Here is a 25,690-nt window from a genome sequence, read left to right on the forward strand (position 1 = left end):
AAGGAGGGTGGGGAGCCAGGATCAGAGCTGGGGAGCAGACACTAGAATGTTCTAGAGCCTGGGAGAGCCTAGGGGGCCACTCCACAAAGAGCCACGGCCCCTTCTCTGCTCCAAGGCATGGGTGAGTGAACACAGCCAAGCTTTTCTCTTTCTTCTTTTCTTCCTCTGTCTCCAAAGCTGTTCGACGCCACTTCTGATGAAGATCTTTTTCTTTATTTTTAAAGCTACTTTCCTGTTCAACAGTACTGGCAAGTCTTCTAGGCTGGGAGCTGGCTGTCTTTTCTTCCCCTATTATCTCTTAAGGTTTTTAAAAAAAATTACGAAGAAATACAGGGCTGCTATAAAATCTTCAAATAGTTCAGAGGTATATGAAATAAAAACCATAATTTTTTGGTCCCATATTCTTACTTCCATGCCCCTCTCCCCAAAACTTAGAGGGATAACATTGCCCAGAAGATTAGAGTGTGTCCTGTCAGAGTTTTCCCAGCACAAGCACACTCATGTAAGATGCACACATCTTATTTTAAATAGAAAAAATTCAGATGACACATGGCAGTCTATACATTGCTTCTTATCCAATAATAATTCATGGACTTAAATCTGACTCATTGTTTCCAACATATGCTGAGTGTTCTTTAGGATGGAGGTAGTATGTTTTCTTTAGCTAACTGTGGTTGTTTCCACTGTGTTGCTTTATGTACCTGTATGCTAGTTTGGGCTGAAGAGATTCCTATATGTGGCCTATGTGGCCTGGTTGTGTCCACGTGAACACTTATCTGCATTTGACCGATGTGGCCAAATGTCATTTCTAAACTCCTGCTCCAGTTCCTTCCTGAGTGAGTGAGAATAAGAGTGCTCTTTCCCTGTGCCTTTGCTAATCCTGGATACTTTTAATCTTTACAAATTTTGCAGACACCCTAGTAGCAACATTCTGTGCCCAAATCCTGGTTTCTAAATACTGTCTCCACTAAAAGGAACCAGGAAAATGAGCTTAGAATAGTTCAATGTGATAGAAAATAAGGAAATATTCAGAGAATGATGGGGACATGTAAAGGGAACACGAGCTAACTTGAAGGGGCTCCTATTCACCCAATAGGGACATTTGAGCATCAAAATAAATGACAGCAATAAATTTTAGTGATTGAAATTAAAATTCCATGAATCTACTGATATTAAATAAATAAAAAGAAAATCTTGTTCTTGTAATAGAATTTCAGCTAATAAATGTACACAGAATTTAGAAAAAGCATCATTTGGCAATAATTATGACAACAATTGATCAGACAAGAATCATCAGCAGATGCTAAATTCATGGGTAAATGTTTGAACAGGAATCGCAAAGTATCTTCCCACAAAAATACCTCTTAATTATCAAAGGAAAAAGAACAACTTTATAATTGAGAAACTTAGTGGATATCAGCCTAACCCAATAAAGTTACTATCACCAGTGATGAAACAAACTCCATGTCCATCTTGGTGTGACCCACGGAGAGGGTATAGCAGTACTTCTGTGGCTTCCTGCCGAAAATGTGTGGCCTGAATCGAATCCTGAGAAAATGTCACAAAACCCAAATTGAGGCACACTGTGCACCACAAAGGGACAGTTGCCTTCATAAATGTCAATGTCATGCAAGCAAAGAAAGGCAGAGGCTGTTCCAGATTACAGAGGTCTACTGGGCCAGGACAATTAGATGCAACATGTGATCCTGGACTGGAAAAAAGTGTTATTAAGGACAATATCAGGACAGCTGACATAATTAAAGTATGACTTCAGATAATATATGAAAGTATGATTAACAGATAAAAACTGTATCCATGTTAACTTTCCTGCACTTGATAAATGTATCATGTTCAGGTAGGAAAATGTCCTTGCTTGTAGAAGACAAAGGTTTAAATGTTTAGGACTAAGGAGGCAGGGAGATATGCAACTTCTTGTCCTATCATTCAGAAAATAAACTATATAAATAATATGTGTGTATATATGTATATACTTGTATGTATGTATATGAGACACACCCACACAGAAGTAGAGAAAAGAAGGCAAATGTAGCCAAATATGAACAGTCCCGTGAATATGGGTCAGTGGTATCAGGGAATTCTTTCCACTGCATTGAGAGTTATTTTCAAATGAAAGGTTTAAGGAAAAAATGATTTTTGCTGAAGTGTTAGGTGCAAAATCATATCTCACAGGGGTTTTCATCTGCATTCACTTCATCACAAGCAATGCTGAGCATATTTTCACATCTTAGTCATTTCTACTTATTCTGTGAATCACCTGTTCATAAGCTTTGCTCATTTCTCTATTAGATTGTTTTGTTTCACTTATTGGAATGTTTCCTGAATTTGTATTAAAGTTCTTTTCTATTTTGCACATGGTGACTATTTCTCCTACTTTGTCATTTGTCTTTTGATGTTCATAGTCTTTGGCTGTGTGGATGTTTTACATTGTTATTAATCAAATCTATCACCTTTCCCTCCCTGCTGCGAGAGTATAATGTGTAATCTCTAGTAATTGAATAGCATAGCTAGAGCTCAAGTCTGTGTCTAATTTCATTGTTTTTTAAAATTAAAATTTTTATTTGGAGATATGTGTAGATTCATATGCAGTTGTAAGAAATAATACAGAAAGATTTCATATACTCTTTACCCAATTTTCTCCCATCGGCACAACTTTGTGACTAGTACAGTATCACAGCCAGGATATTGACATTGATATGGTCAAGATACAGCACATTTCCATCCCCTTGAGGATCCCTCATGATGTCCTTTATAACCACACCCACCTTCCTCTCGAGCCATCTCTCCTTAACCCCTGGCAACCACCAATCTGTTCTCCATTTTGATAATTTTGTCACTTTAAGAATGTTATAGAAATAAAATCATATAGTATGTAACCTTTCAGGATTGGTTTTTATCACTCAGCATAATTCTCCAGAGATTCATTCAGATTGTTGTCTTTATCAATAGCTTGTTCCTTTTTATCACTGAGTGGTATTCCATGGTATAGCTGTCTGGAAGTTTGCTTAAACCATTTACTCATTGTAGGACATTTGGGTTCTTTCCAGATTTTGGCTGCTACAAATAAAGCTGTTATATTTTGTGTGTGTGTGTGTGTGTGTGTGTGTGTGTGTGTGTGTGTGTGTTCCGGTTTTTCTGTTAATATAAGTCTTCATTTTTCTGGGATAGATACCAGGAGTGCAATTTTTGGGCTGTGTGGTAGGTACTTCTTTAGTTTTTTGTTTTTGTTTATCTTAAGAACTGTCAGACTATTTCAGAGCAGCTGTACATGTCCATTTTACATCTCCACCAACAATGTATGAGCAATCCAGTTTCACCACATCTCCATCAGCATTTGGTGCTGTCACTATTTTTTATTTTAGTTATTCTGATGATCATATGTCATTGTGGTTTTAATTTGTAGTTCCCTAACAGCCTATGATGTTGAGTATCGTTTCAGATGCTTCCTTGCCATCTATATATCATCTTCAGTGAAATGTCTGTTCATGTCTTCTGCCCATTTTTGCTAATTGAAATTCTTTTTCACTTGTTGAGTTCTGGAAGTTTTTTAAGTAAGGAAATGTCTTACAAAATGGCATGAGATGATATATTCTAGATACCAGTTCTTAGTTGGATATATGGTTTTACAAATACTTTCTTCCACTCCATACCTTACTTTTTATCCTCAAGGCAGGGTTTACAAAGCAAAAGTTTTAAATTTTGATGAAGCTCAAATTACTAATTTTCTAATGATCATGCTTCTGATGTCAAGTCTATGAACTCTTTGCCTAGCCCTAGATGTCAAAGTTTTTCTCTCTCTTTTTTTTTTTTTTTGGTTTTAAGTTTCACATTTATCTCTGTGATCCATTTTGAATTCACTTTTGTATAAGATATGGAACCTAGGTCAAGGTTCAGTTCTATGACTAAGGAAGCCCAATTATTTCTGTACCATTTGTTGAAAAGGCTATCTTTCCTTCATTGAATTGCCTTTGTATCTTTGTAAAAAATCAGTTGAGCATATTTTTATGGGTCTATTTCTGTGTTCTATGTTCTGTTCCATAAATCTATGTGTCTCTCCCTTTGCCAAGACACACAATCTTAATTATTGTGGCAACATAAAAATCTTAACATTGGGTAGACTGATTTCTTCCAAACTTACTCTTCTTTTTCAAGATTGTTTTAACTACTCTAGGTCTTTTGTCTTTCTATATAAATTTTTAAATAATCACATGTTATATATATTTACAAAAAATCCATGCTGAGATTTTTATAGGAATTGTGTTAGGCATATAGACCGATTTAGAGGAAATCAACATCTTTACTATGTTGAATCTCCTATCCCATGTCTCTCCATTTATTTAGGTCTTTTTTGATCTTTTTCGGCGGTATTGTATAGTTTTCAGCATAACAAGTTTTGTTAGATTTACATCTAAATAGCTTATTTTTTTTTAGTTACTGTAAATGGTATATTTTAAATTTTGGTATCATTGTATTTGTTGTTAGCATATAGAAATAACATTCTTGTATGGTATTTTTTTGTATGTTTATCTTCTATCCTGCAAACTTGCTGGCCTCACTTAATAGTTTTAAGAGATTTTCCTGTTGATTTCTTAGGCTTTTCTACCTAGACAGTCATTTTATCTGCAAATAAGGACAACAGTTTTGTTTTTTCCCTTTCAATCTGTATGTCTTTTATTTCCTTCCCCCCCTCCCCACCTCCCTACTGCACTGACTATAACTTCCAGCGCTATGTTGAATAAGAGTGGTGAGAATGAACATCTTGCCTTGTCCTGATCTTAGGGGGAAAGCATTCAATCTTGTCCATTTTGTCTAAGTTTTCAAATTTTTGTGTGTAGAGTTGTTAACAATATTTCCTTATTATCGTTTTGATGCCTGCAGGGTCTATGGTGATATCCCCTGTTTGATTTCTAATTGGTAATTTGTGACTTCTCTCTTTATTTCTTTGTCAGTCGTGCTAGAAGTTTCTCAATTTTATTGGCCTTTTTAGAAGATCAACTCTTTGTTTCATTGATTTTCTTCTTTGTTTTTGTTTTCAATTTCATTGGCTTTTGTTCTTATCTTTATTGTTTCCTTCATTCTGCTTGCTTTGCAGTTATTTCACTATTCTTTTTCTAGGTTTTTGAGAAGGGCAATGAACCAATTATGTTCCCTGTCAAATTCATATGTTGAAGTCCTAAACCTGAGTACCTCAGAATGTGATTGTATTTGGAAGTGGGGCCTTCAAAGAAGTAATTAAGGTAAAATGAGGTCATATGGATGATGCCTTAATTCAATAGGACTGATGGTCATGTAAGAAGAGAAGGTTAGGACACAGACACACACAGACAGAGGGACATAGTGAGAATGCAGCCATCTGCAAGCTAAGAAGAGAGGCCACAGAAGACAGTCTGTGGTATTTGTTATGGCAGCCCTAATAAACTAATACAAGGGGGAAGTTAATCTATTTGAGCTTTTGCCCTATTCTATGCGTTTGGTGGAATTTCTCTCTCATCACTGCTGTAGTTGTGTCCCACAAATTGACAACCAGGTTGTACTTTTGTTTTCACTCACTTCAGTGTATTTTTTTTTATTTCCCTTGAGACTTTCTCCTTGACCTACAGATTATTTAGAACTGAGTTGTTAACTTTCTAATGTTTCAAGATTTTTCTGTTGTCTGTTACTGATTTCTAGTTTCATTCCATTGTGGTCATAGAAAATACTGTAGGATTTCAATTATTTTAAATTTGTTGAGATTTGTCTTATTGTCTAGGATATGATGTATTTGGTATGCATTCCATAGGGACTTAAAAATGTGTATTCTGCTGTTGTTAGTTGGAGTGTTCTATAAATGCCAATATGATCTTGTTGGTTGATGGTGTTGTTGAGTTCTATATCCTTGCTAATATTCTGTCTAGTAGTTCTGTGAATTGTTGAAAGAGGAGTGTGGAAATTTCTTTTTTTTTAAGGTTTATTTATTTATTTATGAGAGAGAGAGAGAGAGAGAGGCAGAGACACAGGCAGAGGGAGAAGCAGGCTCCATGCCGGGAGCCGGCCGTGGGACTCGATCCCAGGACTCCAAGATCGCGCCCTGGGCCAGAGGCAGGCGCTAAACCGCTGAGCCACCCAGGGATCCCCGAATGTGGAAATTTCTATCTATATTTGTGGATTTGTCTATTTCTCTTTTCAGTTCTATTAGATTTTGCTTCACATATTTGTAGCTCTGTTATTTGGTGTGTATATATTTAGTGTTGCTATACCTTCCTGATGGATTGACTCTATTATTACATAATGTCTCTCTCTATCTTTGGTAGTTTTCTTTGCTCTAAAGAATACTTTACATTAATACATAATGTCTCTATCTTTGGTAGTTTTCTTTGCTCTAAAGAATTAATATAGCCATTAATACTTCCTTTTAATTAATGCTTATGTAGTATGTCATTTCCTTTCTTTATTTTCATACTGCTTATATCATTATATTTGAAATGAGTTTCTTACAAACGACATATAGCCGGGTCATATTTTAAAATCCACTCTGCCGACCTCTGTCATTTGGTTGGTATATCCCTATCCCTACTGTTTGCATTTAACGTAATTGTTGACATGTTAGGGCTTTTCATGCCTTCCATTTTACTTTTTTGTTTTCCACTTTAAATTTTGTTTTGTTTTTCCTGAATTTCTTGGGTTATTTGAACCTTTTAAAGAATTCATTTTGATATATGTCTAGTGTTTTTGGGTATATCTCTGTGTATATTTTTTAGTGGTTGCTCTAGGTATTACATTACATATACATAACTTATACTCTATTAGTATTACTGTTTTGCCAGTTTGAGTGAAGCAGAGAAATCTTACTTTTGTTTACTTCCTTTATACTCTCTCATATATAACATAATTGCCTGAAATATTTCCTCATACATTTAGAACTAGATCCAAAGCTATTTTTTGCTTCAACCATCAAACATCATTTAGAAAACTCAAGATGAGAGGAAAAGCTGTTGTGTTTACCCATATTCTTGTTTGCCACATTCTTTCTTCTTTCCTGATGTTCCAGAGTTTCTTCTTTTATTGCTCATTTTCTGTTTAGAAAAATTCCTTTAGTCATTCTTTTAGGGTAGTTTTGCTGGTGACAAATTCTTTTGGTTTTCCTTTATCTGAGATTAAGAAGAAGAGGAAGAATGATATTTTCACTGGATTCTAGGTTGGCAGTTTTTTTCTTTTAGCATCTGCAGAATACTGTGCTCACTTCCTGGTCACTTCTATGGTTCTGTTGAAAAATGCACTGTCAAAAAAAAAAAAAAAAGAAAGAAAGAAAAGAAAAATGCACTGTCATGGTAAGGGGCCATTTCTTTCTATTTTCAAGATTTTTTTTTCTTTGTATGTCTCAAAAACTTAATTAACATGTGTCTTGACATGGATTTCTCTGTCTTTATTCTGTTTGGGATTATTCACCTTCTTAAATCTGTGGGTTTATTCTTTTTGCCAAATTTGATAAGTTTTCAGCCCCTATTTTATTTCTGAGTACTTTTGTGGCCTACCCTCTTTCTCCTTTCCTTCTGGGACTTGAATGACATGAATGTTAGATCTTTTGTTATAGTCTCTCAGGACTCTGAGGCTCTGTTCTATTTTCTCTGTTGTTCAGGTTGGGTAACTTCTATTTTACCTTCCAGTTCACTGATTTTTTTCCTCTGTCCTCTTCATTTTATTAAGCCTATCCACTTATTTCACTTATTGTATTTTTCTGTTCTAAAATTTTGTTTTGGTCTTCATTATATTTTCTAGTTCTTTGTGGAGACTTTGTTTTTCACTTTTTTCAAGCATATTTGTAATTGCTTGTTGAGTCATTTTCATGATGGCTGTTTTAAAATCTTTGCTAGATCATTATAACATCTGTCATCTAGCTGTCAGCATCTGTTGAATGTCTGTTTTCATTTAGTTTGAGATTTCCCTGGCTCTTGATATGACTAGTAATTCTCTGTAGAAACCTGGGCATTTTCATATTATGTTGTGAGACTCTGGACCTTATTTAAACATTCTGTTTTAGCTAGGTCTTTCTCTAGCAAGGAAAGTGGAGGGCAGCTGCTCCTTACAACAACCAGGTAGAATTAGAAGCTCAGATTTCTCACTCAGCCTCTGTTGACATCTGAAGCAGGGATCCTTGTTAGTGCTGGGTGGGGGTGGGAGTTCTGGCTTCTGTGTGGTGCTCACTGACATAGCTAATGGGGGTATAGGAGATCCAAACATCACACTTGGCCTTTTCTGAGACTGGTAGAAGTCTAGGCCTTTTCTGGTGTGGGTGTGGTTGAGATCACAACTTTTTTTCTGTGATGTTTGGTTAGAGGAGAGCAGTGATCATCTAAAGTTTTCTATCTTAGTGGGCTGCTCCTTTCCTGTACTTGGGCGAGACAAAACCAGTTTTGTCAGAGCTCTTTTGGGGCTTTCTGGGTTGCTGACTCTAGCTCCAAGTCTGGGATATATGAGGCAAAAGAAAATCCAAGGAGACTACCACCATCATTCCTTGGGTCCTGAGTGCCTAGCCAGTCTGTCTTCCTCACTTCACTGTTATGGGTCTTCTTGTTTTATATTTAATGTCCAGGATTTTGATTTGTGCTTTGTGGGAGGAATAATGACACACTTTCATATTTTTGTCTGCTGATTTAGTACAGGCATATTTATCCATAAAACACATGTGGCATTGTTTGAGACGGTTTAAATATAAATGATACTGTTTTATAACTGTATCTATCATGACATAATCCAAGAATTACTTAGATAGCTTTTAAAAATATTTTGAAGTTGGTAGACTTTGGAGCTTAATTCCCTCCTTATTAAATTTTAACTTTTATTTCATTGCTACAAATAGCAGTCTTAGAAATATTGATTTTTGGAATTCAATGGAAATTTTTTGAAATTTTTCTGTGATTCCTGTGATTGAAGCAAATATGAATTCTCCATTTTTGGTAGAAGTTTATCATATTTGTGGTTAAGTTTATAGTAATTTAAAATTTTTGTATTTTTTTTCTCTTTGCTCTTATGTGCTGACTTCTGAAAAATATATCCTAAAATTTCCCACTGTGATTGTGAATTTCACAATTTCTCTCTGTCTTTCAGTTAAGGCAGCTGACTGTGAAACTAAATTATTATGTACATAACCACTTATGACTATTACCCTTTCTGATAGATTGTGATTTTCTTGAATATGAATAATCACTGTCAGTCCCTTTTAATGCTTTTTACCTTATTTTTATTTTGTCTGAAATTCCCATGTGAAAGCCCACACTTTTGGTAGCATTTGTCTGGTATACCCTTTTATATTTCTATATTTTAAATCTTTTGTGTAATATATTTTGTGATGTGTCTTATAAACAGTATACAGATGGAATATGTTTTTGCAAGTCTGAGTCCATTTTTCAATAGTAGAATTTAACCCATTTGTATTTATTGTGAAGTTTGATATGATTTGATTTACCTCTCCTATCTTATTTTAGGTTTTTTCTTTATTAGGCTTTCTTATTTCCTTTCTTCCATTCCTTCTTTTTAATATGCAGTTTTTGTTCAGACTCACCAGACTTAAAATCGCCTGGGCTTACCAATTTTTCACTGTCCCTTCACTATTCATTTCCCTCTTATGCCCTTGCTCATGGCAAAGACCCCTTCTGGTGAAACCTACCTCTGTCTGACTGTATCCCACAACCTTAATAGGCTGGAGAATAGACTATACACCTGATTTCATTTCAGATCCATGGTCATCATTCAAGGAGCTCACAGAGTTGTCTGGCAGTCACACTTCAGTTTCCCATTCATTCCCTCCCACACTCTCCCAGATAGCTGTTTATAACTTCTCTTCTCTACTGCTGCCATACTCTCAAGCAGACATTGTATACCTTGCTTTATGTATATTTATACTTCACAGAGAAAACAGAAGCAATAATATCCACTAGCTTCACTCACATCTACCCTCCTACTGGTGTGTGCCTCTGATATACTCCACATTTGCTTCAATGGATAAGCTGTCTTTCCTCCTAGTGAGACTCCTTGTTTCCTAGACCTCAACATCTCATATCTAAGATGTTTCTCTAATTAATCTCTTCTGCATCATCAATTTTTCCTTTTCCAGTGGATATTTCCTATAAAGTCATACAAATAGAAAATAATTTCTTTCACCCTAAAAAACAGCCTCTCTTAGACTTCTAGCTGCTATCCAGTATCTGTTTTTCCCTGCACAGGAAGAGTACTCAAAAAAATCACATTTTCTTTCATCCCTTACTGTCCCATTAAAACTGTTCCAGTTAAGAGTATCAACAACCTCCGTTTGCCCAGTTCAAATCACACAACTTGTATCAATTACTTATTTCTATGTAACAAATTACCCCCAAATTAAGAAGCTTAAAGTAGCAAACATTTATATTCCATAATTCTATGGGGTAAGAGTGGCTTACCTGGAAAGTTTTGGCTCATAGTCTCTCATGAAGATGCAGTTGAGCTGTTTGTTGGGGCTGCAGTCTCATCTGAAGGCTCAACTGGATGAGGATCTATTTTTAAGCTTACTCACTTGCTTGCTTGCCAGAGATTTCAGTTCCTTACTACTCAGGCTTCTCCACAAGTTCCCTGAGTGTTCTGACTTCCTGACAGCCAGCTTCTCCCAGACAAGTGATCAGAAGTAAGAATTGTCAAGACAGAAGCCACAGTCTTTTTATAATCTAACCTTGGAAATGACATATCACTTCTGCTGTGCTCCATTCTCTAGAAGTGAGACACTAAGTCTAGCTGACATTCAAGGGACAGGGATTGCACTGGACACAGGGATCCCTGGGGGACATCTCAGAGCTGCTCCTTATTCAGTCTGTCAGCAATCCCTGCCACCTCTGTTTCCTCTTTCACCAAACGTCCTCTGCTACCCTTTCACTTGCTCCATTTCAGCCACACTGGCCTCCTTACTGCAGCAGGCAAGCCCCCACCACAGAGGGTTTTGCCCTTTCTATTTGGGGTTCTCTTCCCTTGGATTCACATAACTTACTGCCTAACCTCCACTCACATGGAGGCCTTTCCTGACCACCCTGTTTAAAATTGAAAACTGGGGCATCTGGGTGGCTCAGTCAGCTAAACATCCAACTCTTTTTTTTTAAATTATTTTATTTTATTTTATTTATTTATGATAGGCACACAGTGAGAGAGAGAGAGAGAGAGAGAGGCAGAGACACAGGCAGAGGGAGAAGCAGGCTCCATGCACCGGGAGCCCGACGTGGGATTCGATCCCGGGTCTCCAGGATTGCGCCCTGGGCCAAAGGCAGGCGCTAAACCGCTGCGCCACCCAGGGATCCCAACATCCAACTCTTGACCTTGGCTCAGGTCATGATCTTGGTTGTGGGATCCACACTCAGTGGGGAGTCTGCTTGTGATCTCCCCTCTCCCTCTGCTCCTCCCCCCACCTGTGCAGTTTCTTTCTCCCTATTTCAAATAAGTAAAATCTAAAATAAAATAAAATAAAAATAAAACTGCAAACCACCTCTGGAACTTCCTCATATCCTTTCCTACCTTATTTCCATAGCATTTATCACTGGATAATATGTTATGGATTGACTTGTTTACTTTGATTATTTTCCTTTTTCTCAAAAGGATGTAACCTCCACGAGGGCAGGAAATTTTGTCTGTTTGTTCTTTATTGTACCTTCAACACCTAGAACAGTGCCCAGGACATAGTAAGACCTCAAAAACCATTCAAGTAAACAATTGAATTAAGTTATTTTTGTTTTAATGTTTACTGAAAGCTACCCATTCTGTTTTTATTTTTCTGCTAGTGACTCTTAAATTTGTATACAAATATTTAAATTTATATTTTTATATCAAGTCTAAATTTAATCAGTACTATATTTCCTGTATCAAGAAACAAAGACTATAGTATGCTCCTACTCTTCTCATATCCCTCTTGCAACTTCCCATATTGCAAGGATCTAGGATTTAAATTTCATTCATTCATTTATCCTCCTTTCATGTACCCAGAATTAACTGAACATCTACTATGTTTCACACTTTTTTTAGTAATTGAAAACTACTTAAATCTTGTTCTATATCATGTCAGGAGTATGTGTGACATGGGTATACCCATTTATCAAAATTACATGGCTAATATTTGTATATTCAATTGAGAAACTGAATATGAAAATATATAATGGCCAGACTGTCTATAAAAATAGAGCTCTGACCTACCACCTGCAGCAGGCTGCCTAGGAAACCAACCCTTTATCTCCAATAATTAGCCCAGAAAGCCAACTTGCTATGAGTCAGACTTGCAGGAAGCTGGATTGCTATCTCTAGTAACAATCTAGGAAGCTAAACAGTAGCTTCAATAATAATTGACCCAAAATGGCAAAGCTTTGATTAATAATGGACAACTTTCCTAATTTTGGTTCCCACTTACAACTTAGGACCAATCAGAGGAAGCCAAATGTGCTCCCCCTAACCAATCACATAGGATGTCCTGCTTACTATTAGCCTGCTTACAGCTTTCCCAGGCCAACAATGACCTGGGTGTACCTGAAGCCTTCTCTTTTTTCCACTACAAAGTTTTCTCACTCTCACTCCACTCACTCTTGGCCTTTGAGTCTCTTCCAACACACAAGTGATTATGGCTGACCACCTTGCTAGAGCAAGTTCAGAATAAGTAACTGTCACTTTTCTCATCTGTGTGGTCTTTGTTTATTTCTATAAAATGTATGCACATTTTACCTATAAAAATAGTAATTGAATAGAGTGGGGGGGTTGATGGAGTTATAGATGATACAAGAATGACAAAAAGTTGGTAACTTGAAACTGGGTGATGGTACATGGAAGTTCATTGTACTATTCTGTTTACTTTGTATGTTTGCATTTTTCCATGATAAATGCCTACAAATTATTTAAATGTCACCACCACCGTTTCCCTTATTCCACATCTTTCCTTTGGATCCATTTTTTATTTTGCTGAAATTTATTCACTTGTCCAATCAAAAGGGATGTATCAAGTGTCTCTTATGTGTAGCTCTGCTCTAGGCACCGGGGATAATAGAACAGAGTAGAGTAGTTCTCACTCTGGGGAGCTTGTGTTCTGGTGAGTGAGGCTGGTAATTAAACTGATAAATATAAACTATATCAGGAGATGATAAGAGCTGCTTTCATATCCCTATTAGTACAGAATCAGGAGGATGCAGAGTGGTGGCCACAGGGCTTCTCCATCAATAGGGGCTCAGGGACAGCTCTGAGTAGGGTGACTTCAAGTAGGAATCTGAAAGGAGTGAGGAGAATGTCACTTGGGAATAAGGACATTCTGGGCCAGGCCCTGAGCCCACACTCAGACAGTAAAGGTCTCATGTGTCCCTGGTGCAGCCCTTAGACTGCTTGTCTTCATTCACAGCTGTGGGAGACAGTTCTTCATGCTCAGACTCACCCCCCTCTATATTGTCCCCCTCAAACCATGTCCTGGGTTGCTCCCTCTTCTGCCTTGGTGTCTTCCTAAGGTTGACTTGGAGCATGGGGAGGCAGAGCTGCAGCAGGCTTTATACAGTGGTGCAGGAGATGGACAATGTCCCAGCTGCATACCCTCCGAGTGGATGGTTCTGAGAGCTTCTCAGGGACTCCTAGCAGCCCCTAGCTGCCACCAATGACATACCCCTCCACTAGCTTTTTCTCCTCTCTCTCAGTTCTGCTTCCTGGCATCACTTTCCAAATTGACTACCTGTCCCAAGTTCTGGTCTTGTGCCCTGCTTTGAGAGTCTGAAGTAGGAGGCTTGGTGGGCTCCAGGAGCCCCAATGAGCACAAGGAACAGGGAGATTTGGGAGACGCAGTTGGCCAGGAGGCAGGGACCAGCTTCTGTGGGCATTGAAGGCTGTGGTGAAGGTGATGGGCTTCCTTTAGACGGAGGAGGGTGAGGATCACAGAGGCTCATGAGTCAGGAGTAAAGAGCAACCTCTGCTTTCTCAGGATCACTGCGTTAACAGTCGTTATCTGCCAGGGGCCAAGAGGGCAGGACACCAGTTAGGAGTAATTACAGTGGTCTAGTTGAAGACCAGCATGGCTGGGGACCCTGGGTGGGTTCTGAGAGTTTGCTGAAGGAGGGTGGGGACAATAGCAGAATCACAGTCACTTAGTTCCCAGGGCTTTGGATTGAGTACCTGGAAGGACAAGGTTGCCACCTACTGCAATGGGTAGGAAATCTGTGCAGGACTGGTGTGAGTCTTGGGGATGTGTCAGGAGTTTGTTCAACTTACCCTTGAGGTGCCTTTGAGAGAGTCAGAGTGATCTTCATGGGTGGCATTAGCATGCAGATGATGAAGCCACAGCTCTGATGACATCACCTGAGGAAGGAAAGAGAGAAAAGAGGACCAAGAACTGAGGATCCTGGGACATTCCAAAGTCCACCCATCAGGATGAGGGTGGAGCCAGCCAGGGGACTAGGGGCTGGGGCTGGAATGCAGGTGAGATGAGACTCTAGAGTCTTCTGCATGGGCTGGGATTCCCCTATGGCCACCCTTGCAGCTTTGCTGGTCCCAGCCAGGGAGGAAGCACTTCCAGGAGGAAGTGACTCACTACATTGAGGGTAGCCAGCCACAGGATGGTCAAGTGGACCTGGATGTGATACATACAGATCCAGAGGGGAATGACTGGCACCCTCCTTGGCCTTTGCATCCCTGAAATGTCCCCATCTTTCCTTCCTAGGTCATTAACACTTAGGGGAGGAGGACAAGTAACCTCTTTATGGATTATCTTTGAGCAGATGTTACTTTTGTATAAGAAAAAAGCCAATGAATTTTTTTAAAAGTAGAGTTATGTTCCAAAGACACTGTGGGTCTCACAGGCATGGTGGTAGGTTTAAGAGTGTCTCTGGGAATCAAAACCACAATGAGATCCCACCTCACACCAGTGAGAATGGGGAAAATTAACAAGGCAGGAAACCACAAATGTTGGAGAGGATGCGGAGAATGGGGAACCCTCTTACACTGTTGGTGGGAATGTGAACTGGTGCAGCCACTCTGGAAAACTGTGTGGAGGGTCCTCAAAGAGTTAAAAATAGACCTGCCCTACGACCCAGCAATTGCACTGCTGGGGATTTACCCCAAAGATTCAGATGCAATGAAACGCCGGGACACCTGCACCCCGATGTTTCTAGCAGCAATGTCCACAATAGCCAAACTGTGGAAGGAGCCTCGGTGTCCATCGAAAGATGAATGGATAAAGAAGATGTGGTTTATGTATACAATGGAATATTACTCAGCCATTAGAAATGACAAATACCCACCATTTGCTTCGACGTGGATGTAACTGGAGGGTATTATGCTGAGTGCAGTACATTAATCGGAGAAGGACAAACATTATATGGTCTCATTCATTTGGGGAATATAAATAATAGTGAAAGGGAATATAAAGGAAGGGAGAAGAAATGTGTGGGAAATATCAGGAAGGGAGACAGAACATAAAGACTCCTAACTCTGGGAAACGAACTAGGGGTGGTGAAAGGGGAGGAGGGCGGGGGGTGGGGGTGAATGGGTGACGGGCACTGAGGGGGACACTTGACGGGATGAGCACTGGGTGTTATTCTGTATGTTGGTAAATTGAACACCAATAAAAATTAATTTATTAAAAAAAAAGAGTGTCTCTGGGTCCTGGATGGGTCTAGGGGTATCACATCCAGCTGAGGGCACTGGTTAGGTGGGACAAGACCTCTGGAGGGTGATCCCTGCCTCTGCCCATGAGGACATCACAGTGGCCTTTGTGCATAGGATTGGCGTAAGGCAGAAGCGGCATCATCATCCATCATTCTGTACATCTGCCATGACTGTTCAAAGAGGGTAGGTGCCTAGATCATCATCTCATGGCTCCAGAGTCAGCTCAGAAGGAATGAGTATTCATGGGTGAGGTGAATTTATTCAGCACTCACTTGTCACCGAGTCACTGAGTCACATGTGCTGCCCACTGTTCTGGTTGCTGGGTATATAGTAATTAACAAAGATGAGGTGACAGTGGGATCAGGGTGAGTGGGGTGGCAGTGGCTGTGGATGTGATGAGCAGGGGCGAGCCCAGGGCCCAGAACCGAGCTAGCGCAACATGCTCCCCATTAGAAGTGTTCCCACAGCTAAGACCTGGGAGTGGCCAGGCCCTGGAGACCCTCTGTGGAAGCATCGAAGTCCAGGGCGGGGACTTGAGGACTAGAGAGGAAAGGGGCATCCCATGGCCAGGTGGGTGCCTTTCTCTAAGGCTCAGTCCTGCTCTCTGCTCCCTGTCCCTTCTTCACCAAACGACCACCCTCCCTCACCCTCACCATCCATACTAAGCTCCTCACCTTCAGGACACCTGTCACTGCGAGGGGAAGATAAGGACAGGTCACAGGCAATGGCTCCTCAGCAGGACAGGCCCCTCTGGAGCCATTTGAAAACACAGTTTTAAAGGTGTAGTAAAGCGAAAAACACAAACAAAGATCCACTGTTGTAGCCTTGAGCAGCTTTTCTGGGCCCTGGTAATGGGTAGTTTCTATGGTGATAGTTCTCTGGGGCCTTGGAACCCCAGGAGAGCACAACTAGCCCGGAGTTCTTACAGCGCCTCTATTAGCTGCCCTCTCAGGCCACGGCCTGAGGTTGAGAGACTTCTCTTATGGTTTCACTGTTGCGTTAGATTTGCCCATCTTTTCCAAGTCGTTTAGGAGGGATGAGTTACTTTTATAATTAAAAACCAATACTTTTATTAGAATGCAAAGTAAAATTTGTAGTTCACTTTGAACAACGCTGGAAGCAGTTCTGGCTGTCTGGCTTGGGCGGCCTGCCCAAGTCTGAGTGTCCCTCTGGCCAGTGCTTAGCCCACTGCTTGAGCCTCTGGTTGTTGGGCCGGGCAGATGGTGAGCAGGGTTGTCAATTAATTTATCACAGGACCCCTCAGTTTGGGCCTGTGATCTTGGCCTCCAGGTCTCCGTTTGGTCTTGCCCTGTCCCATTTTTCTTCTTCCAAAATGACCAAAAGACATACAACCTCCCATTTAGTGAAAAAAAAAATCACATAAGTAGCCTTTTAATAAAAACAGAGGCTCTTGCTTAATCAAAAAAATCAATTAGTCAGTGGAGAATTTTATTAGTCAATCATGTAAGTAATTAAAAATATTGATTGATGGGGGCGCCTGTGGCTGAGAGCTGCTGTTTTGCCCCAGCGATGTGGGGCCATGGCTGGCATGGGGGTGATCTAGAGCAGCAGCTTCTAAATCATTCCCTGACATGCCCCTTCCAAGGTCACATGGGGATACATTAGACAAAGACCACGGTCAATCCTCCCACTGTACAGGGTTTTCATGTAGATTAAATGACAGTATGAATGGTGAGTGACACAGCTTCTAGACTTCAAGTTGAGTCTTGTCCTGGGGTCTTGGGCTAGTAGGAGGGACAGAAATGTTGCTGGGGTCTTGTCACATGAGATAGGGCTCATAGATAGGGGGTTCTCAGGGTCCTCTGATGAGAGAGGAGTGGGTGATATTGGCACTCAGCATCCCATGCTCAAGCCCTGACACTGAGTTCAGGAGGAGAGGCCCAGCCCCAGAATGCTGATGCTGTGTTATTTTTTGCTACATACCGTATCACCCCATGGATTCATGGCTTAAAAGACAATGTTGATTTAGTTCACAAAACAGCAAACTGGCCAGAGTGTGGCAGGGACAGTTCATCTCTGCCTACTCGAGCCAGCTGAGGCAGCTGGAGTCATCTGAAGACTCATGGCTCCCAGGTCTGGCCGTGGATGCTGCTGCTGAAATCTGCACTGGGGTCCTACCAGGGAGACCACCTCCATGTGGCCCCTTTGGAGGCCTGGGCTTTCTCACAACATGGAGGCCACCAAGGGTGAAACTCCTGAGAGTGAGAATTGGGCAGAAATTGAATGGTCTTATCCAAGCTAGTTTCTGATTTCACTTGGTGTCACTTCTGCAGAATTCTATTTATCCAGGCAGCCATAAAAGCCCCACTGCCATCCTGCGCCCTACCCTAATTTCAACCGGAGACCAAATAGACCCCCTCTTGATGGTGGAGTGAGCTAGAATGATATCTGTGGCTATTTTTGGAAAATATCATCTTCCACATTTGGACCCCTCTCCCAGAGGCCCAAAGCTAGAGTTCTCCACAGTGAGAAGGGCCTGCCCTGGCACCCACTTCAAAGGAATCCCAAGAACGGGGATAGACCTTCTCTGATGGAATGCTCTGCCCTGCACCTGACACACAAGCTCATGATCCCACTCTCTTCCCCACAGCACATGAGTGGAAACCACTCCCCAGCTTCACAGATGAGGAAGTGGGGAATCTGGGTGGCTCCCTGACTTACTGCTTGAGATGCCCCCTTCTGGCACCCCAGGGGCAGAGCTGAGATTAAAGCTTGGTCCATAGGACTATGGAGTCTGTGCCCCTCTCTCTGTGTGGCCATGCTGGAAGCCCTACCTTGGCTGGGGAGCTCGCTGTTAGCTTTGGTCCTGGTTCCCTGTCCACCTACACAGTCCTGGTAGCCTTGCCTACAGTGGGCTTTACTGCCCTCATCAGTGATGGGGAAGGATGGGGTGCCTGCAGTGAGGCCCCAAGACCATGTGGATCATCATCACCACTAGCCCTGAATGTCCACTTGCCCTCTGAGGCTCACTCTCAGGGCCCCACTCTCCTAAGCCAGTGCTGACTTGGTGGCACTCCTTGCAAGTTGCTCTTGCTTGGCCACAATCCATGGAGGCCATCTGAACCCACCCAGGGCCCAGTACTCTGAAAACCTTTCTAGACAGGACATCAGCCCACATACCCACCCTGCTTGTGGCTGCAGCTGGACCCATGTTTCGAGGAATGTGGACGCTCATAGCCTGCTGTTTGCAGCAGGATCTCAGGGATGCCTCAAACCCCAGATGGATTCAGCACCTCATTGCTGTTGGGGACTGAGCCAGCTGCTGCTTCAGCAGCTCCCAGCTGGGCCTAGGTCTGAGTTTGTCAGGCGCTGGCTATCAGTTCCCTCTTCTTTCTGGGTCTCCTTGTCCCCCTAGTCAATGGACCCAGCAAGGATTGAAAGACTTCCATTTCCCTGGCAAGTCCCTCAGGATTAGAGCCTATGGGTGCTTCCCCTCACACAGAGATCTGCATAATGGAGAAGAAGGAAGATGGGGCCCCAGGGAGTAGATGTTTGCACAGGACGGGGAGGAGGGAGGGAGGGACACCAGGCCAGAGAGGTGCCTGTTGTCTGTGCTACCTGACTCCCCTCAACCCCTGAGCCCTCAGGGCCTCAGTCAGCCTGCTTGAGGGTCTTCAAGAGGGATCCTCCATCTGATGGGAACCCTGCTCTTAAAGGCCAGTCACCCCACACCAGGCCCAGGCGCTGCCTGCCCCTTCCTCCCCGGGGAACTTGCAAGCCTGCCTCTCTGGGCTCACTTGTCAACATCCTAAATGCTCACCCTAACAGGAAGGATTCCACATTTCCTGCTGGCACAGAATTTTCCAAAGCCACTTTGAAAAGCAGGCCCTGGAGGCGCTTGTTTGCAAGCTGCTCATCCTCCATAAAACTTGGCTATTTGTTTAGACTGGCTGACATTTCCATGGTCTTTTATTAAAGAAAGTATCCTGGGGAGAAGGCAGGATGTTTGCACAGAGCTTATACCCTCTGCCTCTGGCCCCCAGCACTCCAGAGCCTGTGCAGCATGGAGGGCGGCAAGGCGGCAGGGGTGCCAGCCTCTCCCCTCTCCTTCTTTCCTGAATGGGAGGGGTGGCAGGTGGCAGGCCCCCACCTGCAGGCATGGGGATCCTCCAGTCTCTGCTTGGTCCTGCACTGGGCTTGGGGAGGCAGGATGGATGGACGGCCAGATAAGCCCACAACCTTTGCCGTGGGTGGGACTACAGTTCAGGGAACAGGTGCTGCTGACCCACATCGGCCTCCCGTCTGGCTCCATGGGCTGTGCTTTGGGCTTCAGTGTGCTGTGCCCTTCCCCTCCTGTGTGTCTGTGTCTGCATCTGCCAGGGGGGAGGTGGCTACTGGTGGGTGCCCTTAGTGACAATCATAATTATTCAGGACCTATCTCAATGACAACATCCTTCCTCCCCAGCCGGCCCACCTGAGGCCTAGAGAATATCTCTCCCTCAGTCCTCATTCAGGCATTTCTGAGGAGGTGACTGTGCTCTGAGTCTTGCCTTCTCCCAGCCCCAGACCACGATGTCACAGTCACGCTGACCGGGGTGGGGGTCCCGGCTCTGCCATTTACTGGCCGTGTGATGACATCACAAGCCCTCTGCACAGTGGCAGACCTGGCTCTGCTGTGAGGTGTAATGAGCACTGGTATGGGAAGCCCTAGAGAGCTGACTGTACATGTTTGACCTCCCGCAGGGCTGCAGTGTGGAAGTCCCGGTCGTCCCCACTTTGCCTGGGACGCAGTCCAGGTACAAGGTCCTGGACACGGCCTGGCAAATAGAGGGAACATCTGTGCTGCCCAGGAGCATGTTCCGACCTTCTTGGTCCTGGAGCGGAGGGAAGGAGGGCCCACTTGGCACCATCAGTCACCCAGCGATGTGGTGCTCCGGAGAACCAAAGGCTGTGGCTGATTTGGCCTTAATTAAATCACCCCGCAGGTCCCAACTCACTGAGATAAATTGCTTTTATTTCACGGACCCACTTCAGGCAGAATCCTTGCAGGTCTGTGTAAACATCCCCACACTCTCCACTCCAGCTCCTGCCTGCAAATCACAGGAAGCACTTCCATTTTAATTGGGGCAAGACTCCAGTTGAGACCAACTGCTGACACAATGAGTCATCGTCAGCCTCAATCACCTTGAAGGGGCTACGTTTGTGGATCAGGGGAGCACACCAACCTTCTCCCTGGGACAGAGCTGGGCCTTGGGCTGCCCAGTGGGCCACTGCCAGGACACTGCCGGGCTGAGCAGGAGGCCTGGGATGTGGCTGCCGTGGGACCCCAGCCCAGATTCCAGCTGCCAGAGGTGGGGCTGATCCCTCCTGCAGGAATTACCTCTATGGGCATTCAAAGGCTAGAGTGGGGGACACCTGGTGGCTCAGTGGTGGAGTGTCTGCCTTTGACTCAGGGCGTGATCCGAGGTCCGAGGATGGAGTCCTGCATCTGTCTCCCTGCAGGGAGCTTGCTTCTCCCTCTACCTGTGTCTCTGCCTCTAAAAAAAAAAAAAAAAAAAAGGCTAGAGAGCCTTTTTTGGTCCCCAGCTGCTAAGACCAGGCCTAACCCTTGTGGCATCCTCACAGGAAAGGTGGGGGAGGAAGGGGACACATGAGGAGAGAGGGAGGGGCACAGGCAAGAGCCTGGATTCATGGGTGGAACATTTCTTAGCTGACCAGGAGAATGAGGATCTCACAGGCCTAGTGTCTACCCTGCCGGTCCCTTCTTGGGCTCTCTTTTCAAACAGAAGCAGAAGAGCCATTGAAGACTCTGAGACAGGAAAAGGGGTCAGTGAGGTGGGGGGCCATATGAGTCTCTCCAGATGCTAGATTCCCCATCTGGAATCTGTTCAAACAGTGCCACACAGCACAGGGAGTTGAAAACCTCTTTCTTGCCTGTGGCCCTCAGGCCCTTAGGTAAGGTCTGGCTATAGTGGGATGGCCAAGGGCTAGGAGGGAGAACATGGAAGGCATGTACCATGGTGGAGTCTTCCAACACAACATGGTAGTCCTGGGCCTCCAGGACTGGCATCATGGTTCTGACACACCCGGGAGTAGAACCAGGATCTAAGCAGAGGGGAAAAGATGCATCTAAGTGGGGGGTCGGAAGACTTTGCATATCCTGGGCTTCCAGAGGCTCTGTGGGTCAGAGACTGAGGCCCCATTTGCTTCTGACCAGGGAATGCGATCCATGAGGTCCTGGCAAGGATCCTAAAATCTAGGAGATAAACCCTGATGGGATATAGCTTTTGCTTCTGGGCCCTGATTTACCCTTTGGGGTGTACTTACAGTTGGGGGTGGCCACAGCTAGGACCAAGGCATCTTTTGGGACAGTACCAGGGCCCTCATGGACACCCAGGTCAGAAAGTCCCTGCATTGCTAGGTGTGGGTAGGCTGGAGGGAAATGAGAGGTTCAGGCATCTGAGAGCTGGCTGCTCCATTGTGGCCAGTTCCCATGGTGTTCCCATGGTCTCTGTCCTGAAAGGGGCTGCTATGCCCTGGGCTCAAGGGAAGAGGATAGGGGCCAGCAGGAGTTGCCCCATTTCAGCCTCTGCCCCAACTCTAGTGAAGCTCAGAGTGAGGGGTTGCTGGGCCTCACCCCTCCATGCACATGAGAAGATGACAAGAAGTGACAGGAACTGGGGTCCTCAACCCCTTGGTGGCTGAGACCAGTAAGACAAGTGGATATGGGCTGGTCAGAACACTAGGGTTAGATGTTGGTGATGTCATGACATCATCACCACCATTGGGAAGACTTACAGTCAGAAGGCAGAGTCCTCTCTTTAACTTTTGAGAACTCCTCAGATAGCGTGACTTCCAGGTCAGATCTGCACTGGGCTCCAGAATGCTCCTGTAGGGATTCCTGTTGAGAGTTGAGCTTGGTGTGAGCCTCTCAGACATGGCAGCCAGCTGCAGGGAGCCAGCCAGCTCTGCACCTCCTGGCGTCCTGTGGGGGTGGCATTATCCCTGCCTGTCTTGAACTTGGGGAAGTTGCCCTTGGGACCTCATGGCTGGGATACTGGGAGTAAGCATTGTGGGGGCTCATCCAGGGATGAGGGGTCACTTGGTTGGAGACTCTCAAGGGGTAGGCTTCTTCCACACCTACCAATACACTCTTCTAGGGCTACCTCTGCACCAGTCTCCCAGATCTCTGACCTCGTATATCCAGGAGGGAGGAGAAGTCCCCAAAGCCAGTGACAAGGCCGGGGACTGCCGAGAGGGAAGGAGAGACTTCAGGTGAGGGAGGCCCCAGGAGTGGGAGTCAACTCTGGCAAATGAGGAGCCCTGGGCTGGTGTCTGTGGTCTCAGATTGCCCTTTCCCTACCTCAAACTCCCTGTGTTCTGGGCTACTCACTTCCTCTCCCTGGACACTGTTATAATTAGGGGAATTCCAAACCAATATAGCTGTCCCACTCCAGCATTTCCAGTATGTGCTGTGGTGCCCAGTGGCTCCTCAGCAGGTGCTTGGGGGTTATGAAGGGATAGGTTATGGCGGATGAGAGGTTAGGGGCCAGTTCTGGCCTCTTCTCACTGCAGGAGATTGAAAACCACAGAATCCTTTTCCACTGAACTTTCTGTGATTCTTTGATTCTGATTCTATCTCTGAACCTCTTCCCCCCCACTCCACCTTTTAAAAAAAATTTTTTTTAAATTTATTTTCTTGTTCCTAATTCTCTGCCCTAAGCAGAAGCAGCTTCCTCCTTGCTCTTGCCTGGACTGCACTCTGCACTTCTGCCTCAGAGCTCCCCCTTCCCAGCCAGCCCTGGCAGCTCCTGGCAGCTCCCTGCCCTCAGGGGGCCAGCTCTCAGCCCACCCCCTTGGGCCCCTTCCTCTCTCCCTGCTCATCACCAGCCTCATCCTGGTCACCACCATGTCCCTGCAGGACCAGAGCAGGAGGCCTCCCACTGGTCTCCCTGCTCCTCTGAGGGCCCTCCCCCTGTTCACACACACACAGGCCACTGTGAGCTTTCCCAAATGACCATCAGATGCTGCCACTCTATGCACAGCCCCTCAGTGGCCTCCTGGTGCTAGTAGAGTCCTAGTTCCTTCTGGTGGCCCCCAGGCCCCCCTGCTCTTTCTTGGTTGCTGCCTTTCTTGGGACCACACTGCTGGCCCATCCTGCTAGCCCTTTGCCAGGGGGTGAGGGGGGCATTTTCCTTCTGCGAGGTCTCCTTTCTTCTCCTCGGCGTGCTCAGCTCAGTCTCTCCGTCCAGAGGGGCACTCCCTGAGCACTGCCACCCGCCTGTCCCCTCCGCCTGGCCTGCCTGTCACAGTCAGCGAGCATTTTTCGTCTTGACTTGGTCGCTGCTGCCTGCCTCCTGGGAGACACGGGACTCACCTGTCTGGCACAGGTACTGAGTGGTCTTTGCTCGGCAGACGGAGTCCTCCCCTCAGCAGGCCGTCAGCTTATGGAGGGAAGAGACCAGGTTTCCTGTTGTCACGGACGCTGTTCCCTATGCCTCTGTCTGGGCACTGTGTGATGCCTTTATACCTGGCTCTGTCCAGGAAGGGTCACAGTGACCCCACAGGGCAGACAGCGAGCTCGGCCTCCGGGAGTGGAGCCTCGAGTGGCAGGCTGGTGTTTGGGAGCGGGGAGCTCGGAGGCCGGAGTGCCCACTGCTCTGCAGACCCCTGGCCCGGGCCCTGCCCTGGACCAGCTGCACTTGGCCCGCCTGGCTGCCCTCCAGCTGTGGCAGACATCTGCCGCAGCTGGGCCCGGTCAGCAGCTCTGCCACATGTGTTCTGTCTTGAACTGTCGGCTGGGGACATCTCCGATGATGTGAGACTCACACTGTGATTTCCTGTGATGTAATTGGCTCCCCGAAGCCGAAGCCGGGGCGGGAGTGGGGGGGGGGGTTGGGGGGGAGGGTCCGCCTGGCCGCAGGCGGGGGCGCAGGGTGGGGCTCCCCTGCAGGTGTGTGGATGCTGTGTGTGCCTGTGGGAGTCTGTGGCTCCCTGGGAGTGAGGGGTCTGCTGCAGAGAGGCAGCAGGGTTTGCTCTGCTTTTTAAAGAGACAGCATCATGGACAGCCCAGCACTATGGAAACCCAGAGGCCCCACTTCCTGGTGTGGGACCCTAATGAATGCCTCAACCTCTTTAGGATCTTAGTATGCTCACCTGTAAGACCAGATGACCATCTCCCTCGTTCTCAGGCTCACTGTAAAGAGTTAAATGCTTGTCAAGCGCTGAGGGCTTCACCGACCCAGAGGAAGTGCTGGAAAATGTTGCTGCTGAGCTGTGAATAGCTTAGTGGACTTGGTTGGAAGGGCTAAGGGGGGGCACTTAGCATCCAGCCACTTAGTAGGGGGACCTCAGGCAAGCTGGTAACCTGGGAGGCCACCTTCTCTTTCCCCATGACCTTGGGAAGCAGCTGTGAAGGTCCCAGGATGTGATGTGGGCCTGAGAAGCCTACCCAGGTACCAGGAATTAGAGAAACAAGTACCTTCGTGGCTAAAATCTGAGCTTTGTTCTGGTCTCAACTGCTGGCTGTGAGTATATCTGAGGAATCTGCCTTTTTCCTGGAGCCATCTGAGATTTTCCAGCCTGGGAAGATGGAGTGCACCAGCCCTCGGGAATCCTGCAGGTTCTCTGGGAGCTGAAGGGAAGCAGGCAGCTTTAGAAACTGCCCACCACTGCAGGGAGAGTGCACACCAACCCTACATCCAGCCCAGGTTGAGGCAGAGGGGGTCGAGGGGGAGGGAGGTTCCAGGGCTGCCCCCAGAGGTATTTGGTATCACACACCAACCCCTTGATGCCCCCCTGGGTGGGGCTCTGGTTCACCTGCTGCCACCTCTTCCAGGCAGGCAGCCGGGGTCAGCTCAGAGCCCACAGTGCCCTCCAAGTGCTCCCACTTCCGCTTCCACAGCCGGGCTTGGCATGTGGGAGGGATTAAAAACAAGAGCAGTGGCAGAAAAGGCTCCATAGCCACCTGGAGTGAGGGCCATAGGGTCAGGGCAGTCCCCTGCACCCCCCAGGCCTCAGATGTCTCATGGGAGCATCATCTGCCCTGCCTGCTCTCAGGGCCACCTGAGACCCAAGCCGCAGTGTTATGTGAAAGGAT

General features: G+C 45.1%; 1 long non-coding RNA gene across 2 annotated transcripts; it reads right to left on the reverse strand.

Annotated features, from left to right (window-relative positions):
* Positions 1–6,623: 6,623 nt before the first annotated feature.
* Positions 6,624–24,397, reverse strand: LOC112917535 (uncharacterized). Of its 2 annotated transcripts, XR_011997493.1 has the most exons (5): positions 23,969–24,374; positions 22,390–22,492; positions 16,305–16,380; positions 14,236–14,322; positions 6,624–7,273 (listed from the first exon to the last, which is right to left on the reverse strand). It is a non-coding gene; the product is annotated as an uncharacterized lncRNA (long non-coding RNA). The 2 variants fall into 2 exon arrangements; XR_003234478.2 differs by lacking the exon at positions 16,305–16,380 and having other exon boundaries at positions 23,969–24,397.
* Positions 24,398–25,690: the final 1,293 nt, after the last annotated feature.

The sequence above is a fragment of the Vulpes vulpes genome, chromosome 15 (genome assembly GCF_048418805.1).
Source record: "Vulpes vulpes isolate BD-2025 chromosome 15, VulVul3, whole genome shotgun sequence".
Taxonomy (NCBI): domain Eukaryota; kingdom Metazoa; phylum Chordata; class Mammalia; order Carnivora; family Canidae; genus Vulpes; species Vulpes vulpes.